At 41.4% G+C, this 13466-nt stretch overlaps 1 long non-coding RNA gene across 1 annotated transcript; it reads right to left on the bottom strand.

Annotated features, from left to right (window-relative positions):
* Positions 1-3936: 3936 nt before the first annotated feature.
* On the bottom strand, positions 3937-4701 carry LOC138741941 (uncharacterized). The gene is made up of 2 exons (XR_011343907.1): positions 4603-4701; positions 3937-4312 (listed from the first exon to the last, which is right to left on the bottom strand). It is a non-coding gene; the product is annotated as an uncharacterized lncRNA (long non-coding RNA).
* Positions 4702-13466: the final 8765 nt, after the last annotated feature.

Here is a 13466-nt window from a genome sequence, read left to right as displayed (position 1 = left end):
GACCCTCCACTTTGAGACTTGAGGCCTTTAAGATCATGTAAAATCCCTTTACGGGCCACCTCAGTCATTGACTTCTCAGCCCCAAGAATGGAAAAGAGCGGGTGAGGGAATTTGAAATGCATGAAGGAGAACATTTGGCCCATCTTGTCTGTGTTGGATGAAGTAGAACTGCTCATCTAATCTTACCTTCTGGTCCTTGAGTCATAGAGTTATATAGCATGGAAACAAGCCTGCCAATTGAATTCAGCAGGTCCCTCAACATCCACAGTAAGCAAAGATACATAGCCAACATTTCGGGCCTGAGACCTTTGTCAAGTTGGAGCAAAGGTCAGGCGGGCGCCTGGATAAAAAAGGTGGGGGAAGGAAGGAAGAAAGGTCAAGGGGAGGAGCACAGGCCAACAGTCGAGACATGCAATGAACATGGACAGGAGGGCAGGATAGAAAAATTGAGAATTGATGACGGGGGGTGGGGGGGGAGGAAAGGGTAGGAAGGGAATATAAGGTGTTGTTCCTCCAATTTGAGGGTGGATGAGGTCCTCAATGATTTGGCGCACTCGCCTCAGACAACAATCCCGGTAGATCACTTCGATGGGGGAAGGGAGACTCCAGTGATCCTCTCTGCCTCGCTTATGCTCCTGTGAATTGACCTCCGATCCATGTTGTGGGCTGAAGGACCTGTTCTGTGGTGTAAAGTTCTATGTTCTAGGTAGTAGTGTGCTCTGCACCATTAGGTTCCTCCAAAAGTTCAACTTGAACTGTGTTGACATAAGGTTTTCAATGCGCATTCTATTTGCCCTCTTAAAAAGCTTAATCTAAATTTCCAGAAGTGAGAAGAATATTTTTCTGAAGCCAAACTGTTCCTGTCATAGGGAGAAAGATGTTACTTCTGAAAATTAAGGGAGAAATTTCTGGCCTGATTTTCATGTGGGCCTGTCTCCAGAAGTCTGTTCTAGATCTGCAGCCCACCTGTAATTTATTAAAGCACATCTGTTGATATGGATCATGCTTGAAAACTCTCTGGATAATCTTCTGACTTGATGCCTTTGACTTCAAGCCATTCCTTTTTATTCAAATTTTTGAAAAATTAATCACAAATAGAAATTTATGAATGACCAGATCAACAATTCAAGGGCTGTTGAATTCAGCTCATGTTTTATATTTTGACCCGGCTGATGTTGAGGTCTGGGCCTCTTGACAAAACTGAAACTAGCCTTTGGTGATGAGGTGGGCTGTAAGATTCTTTCATTTCTTGTAAATTGATACAAGTATAAAATGCTGGAAACATTCCGACAAGCCATAAAGCATCTGGTGGAGGTAGGAATAGTGTTGTTATTTTGATTTGATGAATCTTTATCAGAAGGTTTGATCATTTACAGCATTTCCTGTTCTTATTTCAGAGTTCCAGCCTTTTTATCTTTCAAACCCTGATTAATTATGTTTGTTTGTCCATAATCCCACAGTGTACTCTTATTCTAATGTGATGCATAGGTAAAACAAGTTCAAACTGTACTTCAATCACCTTTGGAGATTGGAGAGGGTTTTCCCACTGCAATTTTTAAAATTAATTTGTTCTAGATTCATTTCCAGCTTTTAAATGACTGTGAGGTTGTCATTGAGGTTAGAAAGAATTTGGTTAATATCTTTTATCTAACATGAATAAGCTGCAGGCTAGATGAATAACGTACCTTTCATTTTCCACTGTTGATAGAAATTCAGCACTTGGGAAGGCAGCTAACTTTATAAAGGACCCCCATCACCCCTTCAAGTCCATCACGGGCAGCAGTCTCCTAGTTATTAAAGACATTGAAGTGAGGTGCTACCTCAAGAGGGCAACAAACATTAAAAAGGGCCCCATCACCCTGGTCGCAACCTCTTCTCTCCACTACCTTCGGGCAGGAGGTACTGAAGCCTGTCGACCAGCACCTGTAGGTTCAAGAACACTTTCCTTCCAACAGCAATCAGGATCATGAAACTCCCTTTGTTCCGCCTCTCAGGGACTACTCCGACATCACAAAAGGACCACCTGCACTATTGCTAAGTCACTTTATTGCACGAGGATAACTGTGAATATTTATTATCTATCTATTTTTTTGTATTTATTGTCTATTTTTAATTCAATTGAGTAGACTATAGATGTTTTTAGTTATTTTTGTAGTTGTTGAATAGCAGGTGCTCTTAAACTTACGATGGGGCTGAGTTCCGATAAACCCATCGTGTCGAAAAAGATACAGTTCCACACTTATCAAACATCATAGTCTAGCCTAGCATATCTTAAACATGCTAAGAACACTTACCATAGCCTACAGGGGGACAAATGTATCTAAATCAAAGCTTATTTTATAATTAAATGTTGAATACCTTTTTGTTCCACACTGAAAAAAAATCATAAAGTAGAGCGATAATGACCATTGTAACTGAAAAATCGCAAGTCGGACCATCTGCACCTAGTTACTGCAACAAGTAAACATTTCAGTGCATTATGCACATTGTACAATGTATATGACAATAAACTTGTTATAAGATTATCTGATTATTTGACAAATTTTCTGTATAATAAATCAAATATTTCCAGTTGTATGCAAAAAAAAGGACTGGTTAAGTCATAAAATATGGCAATGCAGGGGAGATTCTGGTTAACATGATGAATAAACATTTTTCACATTTATTAGGTGCTATTTTCTTCGTCCCTTGGTAGTATGGGGAACTGTCTGGTTTTGTGGGCGGCACAGTTAGTGCAACACTATTACAGCGCTAATGACCTGGGTTGGAATTTAGTGCAGTCTGTAAAAAGTTTGTACATTCTCCCAGTGTCTGCGTTGTTTTTCTCTGGGTGCCCCGGTTTCCTCCCACCCCTTCAAAAATGTAGGTTAATTGGTGTATTTGTGGGGCACGGGCTTGTGGGCTGAAAGGACCTATTACCACACTGTTGGTCTAAATTTATGCTCTTGCAATGAATTATGATCATGTCAACTATAAAATGGACTTCTCTTAGTTCTACAAAATCAGAACCATGCAAAGTTCTCCTTGAAAAGAGGCTTGCCAACATGAGAATGGAGTGGCTGTTGGAGGTGCTCTTGAAGGTACCTTTTAAAACTTGATGGCAGAGAATTTGCTCACTTCAGATTAATATCCCTGAGTAAAGAACTCAGGTGAACTTTGTGCACATGAAGAATTGCAAAGCATCTGTGAACTCTTCTTTGGCTTGGCTTCGCGGACGAAGATTTATGGAGGGGGTAAATGTCCACATCAGCTGCAGGCTCGTTTGTGGCTGACAAGTCCGATGCGGGACAGGCAGACACGGTTGCAGCGGTTGCAGGGGAAAATTGGTTGGTTGGGGTTGGGTGTTGGGTTTTTCCTCCTTTGCCTTTTGTCAGTGAGGTGGGCTCTGCGATCTTCTTCAAAGGAGGTTGCTGCCCGCCGAACTGTGAGGCGCCAAGATGCACGGTTTGAGGCGAGATCAGCCCACTGGCGGTGGTCAATGTGGCAGGCACCAAGAGCTTTCTTTAGGCAGTCCTTGTACCTTTTCTTTGGTGCACCTCTGTCACGGTGGCCAGTGGAGAGCTCGCCATATAACACGATCTTGGGAAGGCGAGGGTCCTCCATTCTGGAGACGTGACCCATCCAGCGTGGACTCGATGCTGTCGACCTCTGCCATCTCGAGTACTTCGACGTTAGGGATGAAAGCGCTCCAATGAATGTTGAGGATGGAGCGGAGACAACGCTGGTGGAAGCGTTCTAGGAGCCGTAGGTGATGCCGGTAGAGGACCCATGATTCGGAGCCGAACAGGAGTGTGGGTATGACAACGGCTCTGTATACGCTTATCTGTGAACTAACAGCAGTTAATTACACAACAGTTGTAAATGTATTAATAGTGTGGAACGGGCGAAATAAATTTGCCATAATGTCAAAGAAACAAAATGAACAAATACCTTGAGTTTGTCATGAAAGAAAAACAGCTTTATTTCAAATAACTTGGTGAGGGTATGGCAATGCAATATAATGATCTCAGAAAAAATATATTGGCTTTAGTGAGTGGGCATGAATAAACAATGAAATGAGAGATGATGACTTGAACTGTTGTTTCCACAGCTGTTTTGTGTCAGTAACGATTTAGTCACAGCAGATAGTGAACAATGAGATCAGTGCGATTCATGTTGATATTTTAAATGACGATATCACCATCACCAAAGAAATGGAGATGGAGGGAGAAGAGAAATAAAATACGAGAGAATTAAGCCAGGTAGTGTTGCATCACTGGCGTTCAGAGGAAGTTACGATAACAACACAGAGCATTGGAAATGTAAATCAGACCTAAAAAAAAGATGTAAATATAGTAGTTAAAAAACATTATTTTTAATTTTTTAACATTTAATTTAATTTTAAATTTTAGACGTATAGCGCAGCAACAGGCCAATTTGGCCCACTTACACACCATTAGCCTACACCCCAGTACGTTTTTGAAGGGTGGGAGGAAATTGGAGCACCCGGGGAAAACCCACGTAGACACCGGGAGAACACATACAGCACAGGACCTGAACCCCAGTCTAGTCCCAATCACTGGTGCTGTAAAGGTGTGCTAACTGCTATGTCAACCGTGTCACCTGTAATGGAGAGCAAGACAATTCAAACTGCTGTGTATGCCATTGCTTGTTCATTGGTGGAGCCCTTCATCTGAGCCAGAGATTCTTCAACCCCCCCCCCTCATTTCAAAGGACTAATCTAATAAGTGAACTATTCTTCCTCCAATTTCACAAAGGAACCATTGTTTCTTGGCCAAGCACCATTTATGATCTCAGGACATTCCAAAGCTCTCTTACCATCAATGGGTACTTTTGAATTGTTGTGTCATAGGGCAAACTCCCACATGAGAAATAAACTTTGGCCAAAAAAACTGGGAGGGAAATCTGTTATAGCAATCAGAGCCAGTTGATGAAGAACACATGTAGCACATCACCCAAAATTGCACCCCAAAAATGACAGCACCATCGTGAAGTTTCTCAGGAACAACGAACACAAAACATTTGCACTCCATTGTTTAAGCAGTAGAATCACATTTGCCATCCAGCCATTATTTCTAACTTGATCATCACCACGAGATCACAGATCACTTGGTAATTTATCTTGATTTTGTTTATCTGTGCATTAGCTGACCTCTGTGCACCCTTGGGTCTACCTTTCAAAACAACATTACTGACAATGAATTGTTTTGGACATTCTACATAGAATGTAGAAATCTACAACACAGTACAGGCCCTTTGGAGCACAACATTGTGCCAATTGAACAACCAAATCAAACAACTGCCCAGAACTTCCCTGCTGCACCACGCTCCATTTCCCTCAGTTCCATGTTCCTATCTAGTAGATAGCAAAGATCCTATTATACCTGCCTCCACCTCCATTGCTATCAGTGCATTCCATGCATCAACCATTCTCGGTGTGAAAAGCTTATCTCTTACATCACCCCCTAACTTAATCCCAAGCACGCCGTGCTTGAATCTTTTCCTGGTCATTTCTTTCCTGATTGGCTCTGAAGAAAATGCCTGTTTCGGAAGACTTATGTTGAACATTTGTGTGACGTGGCTTTGCCTAATGTAATCAGGCCCTTATCACAGGCTGGTGTTGGTTTGCTTAGGGTTCCAGTTGGTTGGAATATATTGTCGAGGAAGGGTTGGCCATATATTCCCAGTCACTAAGGTTCCTTCTGCGGTTAGCCCAGGTGTAAGAAGCATAAAGGAGATAGGGATCATGTCCGCCAGGTAGAGCAGTTCTCTGATCTTGACCTTCAATTGATCAAAAGCTTTGTGAATTTTACCATCAATTTCTGTCTTCACTGGGAGGAGATCCTGAGCCATGCAAATGTTTGTTGATCGACATTCTCCCATTCCTGTGTGCAAAAGTATCGATTGACTTTCTCCAAGTGTCGCAGATTTGCAGAGATTGAAATTGAGCATGTCTGCAGCAGTTTTTAAGAAGAAACGAATAATCAGTGGAAGGGGATAAATTTTGCCTCACAATCTTCTGCATTCATCTTGATTGATAGTATTTTACTGGTGTGCCAAAATAAATGGGCATCAAAAGACATTCGAATGCCAGTTGCTGCAGGATCACAATTAGAACCATATGGAAACTGAGCAGCAGATGTGTTATATCGAGTGTTGCTCAGTTGTCGCAGTAAAACACCCCAACTGATCCTACAAAACTGCTGCTTGTTTTATCAGGCTGGACATGTCCCCCTTCACGCTCCCACTGACAGATCCCTGGTAGCATCACATATCCATCATATCTCATGTCAGCCCAAATCCATTTGATGGAGTTTCTGACCTACATTAAAAAGAGGCATGACGCTAAGTGGTTTGCTTTCATTCATTGATCAAGCAATAGTAATATTTCAAATTAGTGTATCTTTGGCTTGGCTTCGCAGATGAAGATTAATGACTGTCCAAGTCAGCTGCAGGCTGGTTGGTGGCTGACAAGTCCGATGCGGGACAGGCAGGCACGGTTGCAGCGGTTGCAAGGGAAAATTGGTGGGTTGGGGTTGGGTGTTGGGTTTTTCCTCCTTTGTCTTTTGTCAGTGAGGTGGGCTCTGTGGTCTTCTTCAAAGGAGGTTGCTGCCCGCCGAACTGTGAGGCACCAAGATGCACGGTTGGAGGTGAGATCAGCCCACCGGTGGTCAATGTGGCAGGCACCAAGAGATTTCTTTAGGCAGTCCTTGTATCTCTTCTTTGGTGCACCTCTGTCTCGGTGGCCAGTGGAGAGCTCGCCATACAACATGATCTTGGGAAGGCAATGGTCCTCCATTCTGGGGACGTGACCTACCCAGCACAGTTTGATCTTCAGCAGCGTGGATTCGATGCTGTCAGCCTCTGCCATCTCGAGTACTTCGATGATAAAGATGAAGTCGCTCCAATGAATGTTGAGGATGGAGCGGAGACAACGCTGGTGGAAGCCGTAGGTGATGCCGGTAGAGGACCCATGATTCGGAGCCGAACAGGAGTGTGGGTATGACAACGGCTCTGTATACGCTAATCTTTGTGAGGTTTTTCAGTTGGTTGTTTTTCCAGACTCTTTTGTGTAGTCTTCCAAAGGCGCTATTTGCCTTGGCGAGTCTGTTGTCTATCTCGTTGTCGATCCTTGCATCCGATGAAATGGTGCAGCCAAGATAGGTAAACTGGTTGACCGTTTTGAGTTTTGTGTGCCCGATGGAGATGTGGGGGGGGGGGGGGGTGCTTGTAGTCATGGTGGGGAGATGGCTGACGGAGGACCTCAGTTTTCTTCAGGCTGACTTCCAGGCCAAACATTTTGGCAGTTTCCGCAAAACAGGACGTCAAGCGCTGAAGAGCTGGCTCTGAATGGGCAACTAAAGCGGCATCGTCTGCAAAGAGTAGTTCACGGACAAGTTTCTCTTGTGTCTTGGTGTGAGCTTGCAGGCACCTCAGATTGAAGAGACTGCCATCCGTGCGGTACCGGATGTAAACAGCGTCTTCATTGTTGAGGTCTTTCATGGCTTGTTTCATCATCATGCTGAAGAAGATTGAAAAGAGGGTCGGTGCGAGAACGCAGCCTTGCTTCATGCCATTGTTAATGGAGAAGGTTATGATAACTACATTTATTAATGCTTGACTTTTTAATTCTTTTCATTTAAAATTATGTCTAATGTCTCTGATCACTAAGAACCGGTGGAGAAGACCTCTGACAACTTGGGGTGGCAGGAGACGATCAACGGGGCTGGGAGCTCGGCCTCAGGATCAAAGTTCCAATATCAAAGTCCAAACTAATTTCCAGGGTACGTACATGGCATCACATACAACCCTGAGATTCTTTTGCCTGCACGCCAAGCAGAATTTTTACTTGTCTGTAACTATGAACTGCACTCAAGAAGAAATGTAAGCAAGGTAATAAATTCCGAAGTTCTTCTCATTTCTTGTGGACATCCACACGAGCATATTGGAAGCCGTGTGGTGACAACCGTAAACAATTAAGTTGTGTTGTTGCACATTTAACACCATTCTGCATTGGATTGACATTTGATCCTTGTTCATCGTATCAGATATTCCTTTTTGAATACTGTATTCAAAGGCTAAATTCATATTTTAGAAATTGAATATATTATCCTACATCGTGGAATTCCAGGTCAGGCATTCCTTCTCCAGTAAAACCCGCGGTATCCATCCCCTATGGGGATTGGTAGATGCCGGATAAGTGTATTTGCCACTTGCTTGAGATTGCACGTATGTGATCAGAGATCTGGCTGTGAGGGATTTTAAACTTAAGCTTTTTTAATCTATATATTCCCTTCAATATTTTTTTTGCCGGTTGCTTGAATTGCAAATAACGGGGATTTTACTGTATATTTTAATTTCTTCTCTCTTGCATTTTTGGAGCTGCCTTGCATCAAACCCTCCAAACACTCATTAATGTTGCCATATCTATTTAAAATTTTGCAATGTACTATTGTTGTCAGGACCAATTATGTTAAATTGTCTTTAATAAGGGGGAGAGAACTATGTGTGTCAACAGATCTGATCTAATACTGAAATAATGAATTTCCTTTATTTGCTATTTCTTGCAATTTATTTGTTATTTCATAATTAGAAAGCAAATGTTGTGTTAATTACTACTCTATCCCGAACAAAACTAATCTCATTCCAAATTATTTTGCTATGCAGAATGCTATGTAATGACATCTCTACCAAAAATATACATAATCCACAGGAAACTAAAATTGACCAAAATTTGACAGAAGTTCTTATCTCAAGATGCTTCACTGTTGAACTTTATAAACAGGCTATATGCTGGAAAGGAAGTTCTGGAGAATTTGTTTCTCTTTTCTTTCAAATCCTTGCAGTGGCAAGGACATCAAAGTTATAAGTCATCACTGTTGACATCACGGTAAACTGGTTAACAACTATTAAAAGCTGCTAATAAAATTAGTTTTTTTCTTCATTAGAGGCTTTTTAATTGAACATCAGGCATTCGACAATTTGTGACAGTCAAACAAGATGTTGTGGTAGAATCAAAAGGAAGTTTGCATTAATCAAATATGAAAAGTGAGACTTTTGGATAAAATTAGAGCAAAATGAAAGCGGGTCTGGTTAGAATGATTCTATATTTCGAATGGTTTCTCAGTGAATATTTTTAAAGCTTTCTGATTTGCATTGCTCCAAGATCCTTAATAGCTTTGCCCAGTTCGATGGGCTCAGGTTGAACCAATGGGTACCTGCTACCAAGTGAGGTACTGGGTGAGTTGTCTCTTGGAGTATCGTAAGCAGTTTTGGACTCCTCATTTAAGAAAAAACTGTGCTGACATTGGAGAGTGTTGAAATGAGGTTTACAGGGATGATTTAAGAGGTCTGAATTAAAGGTAAACCTACATCCAAGAGGTAAATGAATACGATATGACATACATCATGGTTCAGGCCAATGGTAATTAACAATAAAAAATACTGTGAAATCATCTGTAACAGTGCTAAATTTGCCCATTAAAAAGCTTCCTTCACCATGGATATAAACCATATTTTGGCATTTCTGTGGTCAACCACCCCAGACTTAAGGAAAATATAAAGTCATCCTTGCTGGAATGAAGGGATATACTCAACATTGATGGATAGTGAAGGAGGGCAAGCTTTTCTTACTGCATTTTGTACAATGTTCCTGCTGAATATGAGACCTGTGTAATGAGAAAATCTGGTGGATTAGCCACATAACCACATGGATTTGTTACCAGCACCCTCCTCCACAAGAATGCTGTTAGTTGGGCAGACTGTGTGGCTCCTAAAGCCCCCAAGGCCTCAGTTCCACCCCTGTCTAGCAAGTGGATTGCATTGTGAATGAAGGTCAAGCTCTGGATGAGGCATCCTGAGTGTGCTCCCTACCTGGCTCTGACAATCTTTGGCATTTTATCAAGGTTTGGAAATGCCTGTGACAATCAGAAGATTGATATTGATTTAGAAATCAAAATTATTTTTAAAAAAATCATGATTCACTATTAATTCAATAAAGAAAATTAAAGAAGAGTACATTTACCTAGTCAAGAAGTGTAGCTGGTCCCTGCATTTAGAGTACAATGCAATGACAGCAAATTTAATCCTGAAGCAGAGCAAAAGATTAGACACACACTGGCATCCAACCTCCATCATGTTGCATTCGTCCACACCACATTGCATCGGTGCGGAGATCTGGAATAGCTTGATGTGCAGAGGCCAGAAGGCACCCTTTCTTAGCTTTCAGCGTGATCCTCCTAATAAGATGCTAAGAAGTGTTCTGATTATCTTTGAAATATTTCTGTCCTCTTTTTTTAAGTACCAAAAGCACCTAATAGCCTGAATATGCTGGGGATTGTCTGACCTTGGAAGTTAAGCAGGCACAGGACTGGCCAGCACTTGGAGGGGAGACCGCCTAGGAACACCAGATGCTGTAGAGGGGCGCTGGACAAAGTGGCGACTTTCTATTTGCCTTACAGTAGACAAAAGTTAAAGAGTTTCATGTATGTTACATTCCAAATGTAGTATTATGTGACAATAATAGAACCTTTAACCTTTATCATTTGTCAGAGTTTGGAAGTTTGGCAGGTCCAATATTGAAGTTTTGAACCCATCGAATCTACCCCAATCAACCTCATTTCCCATGTGTTTATACCTTCATGGCTATTGACCTTGAATATTCAATCTCACATATTATTAATGTCTTAATAACCCCGCATTAATTCCCAGTGTCACATATGGAGTCTGGCTTCATGGACATCACAGTCTTTATTATGGTCATTTTGGACTTGCTATTTCATTGAACAGCATCACTTCATGCAGAATGACATTGGTCTCAAAATATCTCGGAGGTTCAGAGATAATCTCCATTTAGCTGAACACTTCAGGAAGTCTTCATTTCCTCAATGCAATCTTCTTCCATTGATTTGTCTGCAGGCTGTTGCACTTGAATTATCCAAAAAAAATTTGCATGGACAGAACTTAGAAAAAAACCCAGCTAAGGCACATTACGCATGATTAACAACAAATAGCTTGGGGTAAAACAGGGGTGAAAACGGGACATCTCTCATGTTCCCCCATACCTTGATGAAGGTCTCAAGCCTGAAATGTTGGTGATGTATCTTAACCTTTGCTACATAAAGGCGCTGTTTGACCTGCTGAGTTTCTCCATCATCTATTTGTTTTCTCAACAAATAGCTTGGAATTCGTTAGACAGAAAATGATTCCGAAAATGTTTATGATAAACAAGGACATTTTCAAATGCTGGAGCCTGTAACAAAACAGAAATTCGAGAAGAACTCATCCAATTATTTTTAAAAAATGATTAAATTAATTTGAATCTTAAACCCAGAATATTAACTAGTTTCTCTTTTCACAGGCTATGATGGATTGATTCTTCCAACATTTCTCTTTTTGCTCTAATTAGAGCAAGTCAAATCACCTTCATTTATCATTCATACCATGCTGGTACAGTAAGATGAGGTTATGTTTCTCCAGAACCATGGAACATAATTAAATAAATATATGTTAAAATAGAAGTTCAACACATTAAAAATATTAAGACTTATACCTTAACAGTCCATGATACCCAATCCCAAATGTTCTGGGAGTTCAGGTGTCTGAAGGCTTGGGGGAAAAAGCTCTTGCCCAATCTGGATATAAGGGCCCGAGTGCCACCTACCAGATGGCAGAGGGAGAACAGTTTACTTGAGGAGTGTGTGGAGTTCTTCACAATGCTTATTGCCTTTCACCTACATAAAAATAAAGAGAAATACAAAAAGAGTAAATTTGCCTAGCTTTCCACATTGCACTTTGTCAGAATGAAAAGTTCATAAACAATATATATGTTCATACTCAGAGGTGTATCTAGGAAAATAGCACTGGCAAGCACTGAAATTGTGCTCCCCTGCGTTAAAACTTACTTCAACCCTTCATTCCACAACCATCCCTTGCTGCTGCCACGCCATTCACTTCGCCTTCCCTAGCTGTTGAGCCCTAACATAGTCATATCCGACATTATGTTGGATATATTGAGATATTGGAAAATAATCAATGCCTTAAGAAACATGACAGCCATTTCAATTAATTGCTTCAAAGGCCAGCCTTCACTGAATGAAAGCAGCGAGCGGCATTCCCCAGGCGGGAGCAGAGCGGCCAAAGTAAAAGGTGTTGAGTGGCTGTCATCATCCCCGCAGGCGCCCTCTCCTACCTTCCATGGAAAGGTGACTCTCGGCTCCGAGCACCCGATGGCAGAGAAGCAGGAAGATGCTGAAGCCCACACTCAAACTCCCTCTTCAGCGCTCACCCTCCTCATGCCTGGCTCCAACAGGGGACTCATTAGTTTTTAAATCTGAAACTTTGTCATAGCTTTGTAACCTGAAGATAAAATGTTTCCAGATTATTCCTTCAGGCAAATAATGGGGACTGACAGTTAACTCTCCTTGGAAATATTTACATTTCAGTTTTGTCAATGTTGTGCAGACTGGATTGAGTATATTTAGTATTTGGATCTGAACTGTGTGAAATGAAGGTCCGAGAGCAACTTGGAGATAATGATTAGGATAAAAATCTCCAAGTATGGCTGAAGTATTCATGAGACCAAATCTTGAAGTCATCTTTCCTCAATTTTTGGATATATGTTGGTTTATGAATTTGCAAAGGAAGCTTGAGTTCGAAGCTTCCCCTGTTTTCCTTGAATTGTTCATGATCCAAAAATCATAACTGTGGCCATTTGGTTGCTGCAATCCTCTCTTTTGATTGCACTAATCTACCCTGCTCCATGGAAATCCAGAAGGAAACACCAACCAGGATCTAAAATCACAAACATTTACTAAAAACAATACCCATCCATGAAAGACAACATGGTAATACTTCTGCAGGAGACAAAAGTGATGGAGGAACTCAGCAGGCCATGTAGCATCCAGAGAAAGCAAAAGATGGTCAATCTTTTGAGCCTGAGCTCTTCTGATTTATTTTATTATTTGCTTTAAACAGGAATTGTCTAAACCAATGGTTCTCAACCTTTTTCTTTCCACTCGCATGCTACTTTAAGTAATCCTTATGCCACTGGGGCTCTGTGATTGATAAGGGATTGCTTAAGGTGGTGTGTGAATGGGAAGGGAAGTTTGAGAATCACTACTCTAGATCCAATTGTTACTGAAATATTTTGCTTGTGAAAATTGTCATTGACCCATTTCCTTTGGAGTTTTGAAACTGTCCACATAATGAGTCAATTAGAGACAATTAAAACTTTTTCTTCCCACCCACATACCACCTTATGCAATCCCTTACTAATCAAAGAGCACCGATGGCAAAGGGAATACTTGAAGTGGTATATGTCCCGCATCGGACTTGTCAGCCACAAACGAGCCTGCAGCTGACGTGGACTTTTTACCCCCTCCATAAATCTTCGTCCGCGAAGCCAAGCCAAAGAAGAATATGTGAGTAGATGAAAAGTTGAGAACCACTCGACTAAACAGATGGAG

The sequence above is a fragment of the Narcine bancroftii genome, chromosome 8 (assembly GCF_036971445.1).
Source record: "Narcine bancroftii isolate sNarBan1 chromosome 8, sNarBan1.hap1, whole genome shotgun sequence".
Taxonomy (NCBI): domain Eukaryota; kingdom Metazoa; phylum Chordata; class Chondrichthyes; order Torpediniformes; family Narcinidae; genus Narcine; species Narcine bancroftii.
The sequence above is the reverse complement of the archived record's forward strand: the minus strand, read 5'-3'. Positions and strand labels throughout refer to the sequence as shown.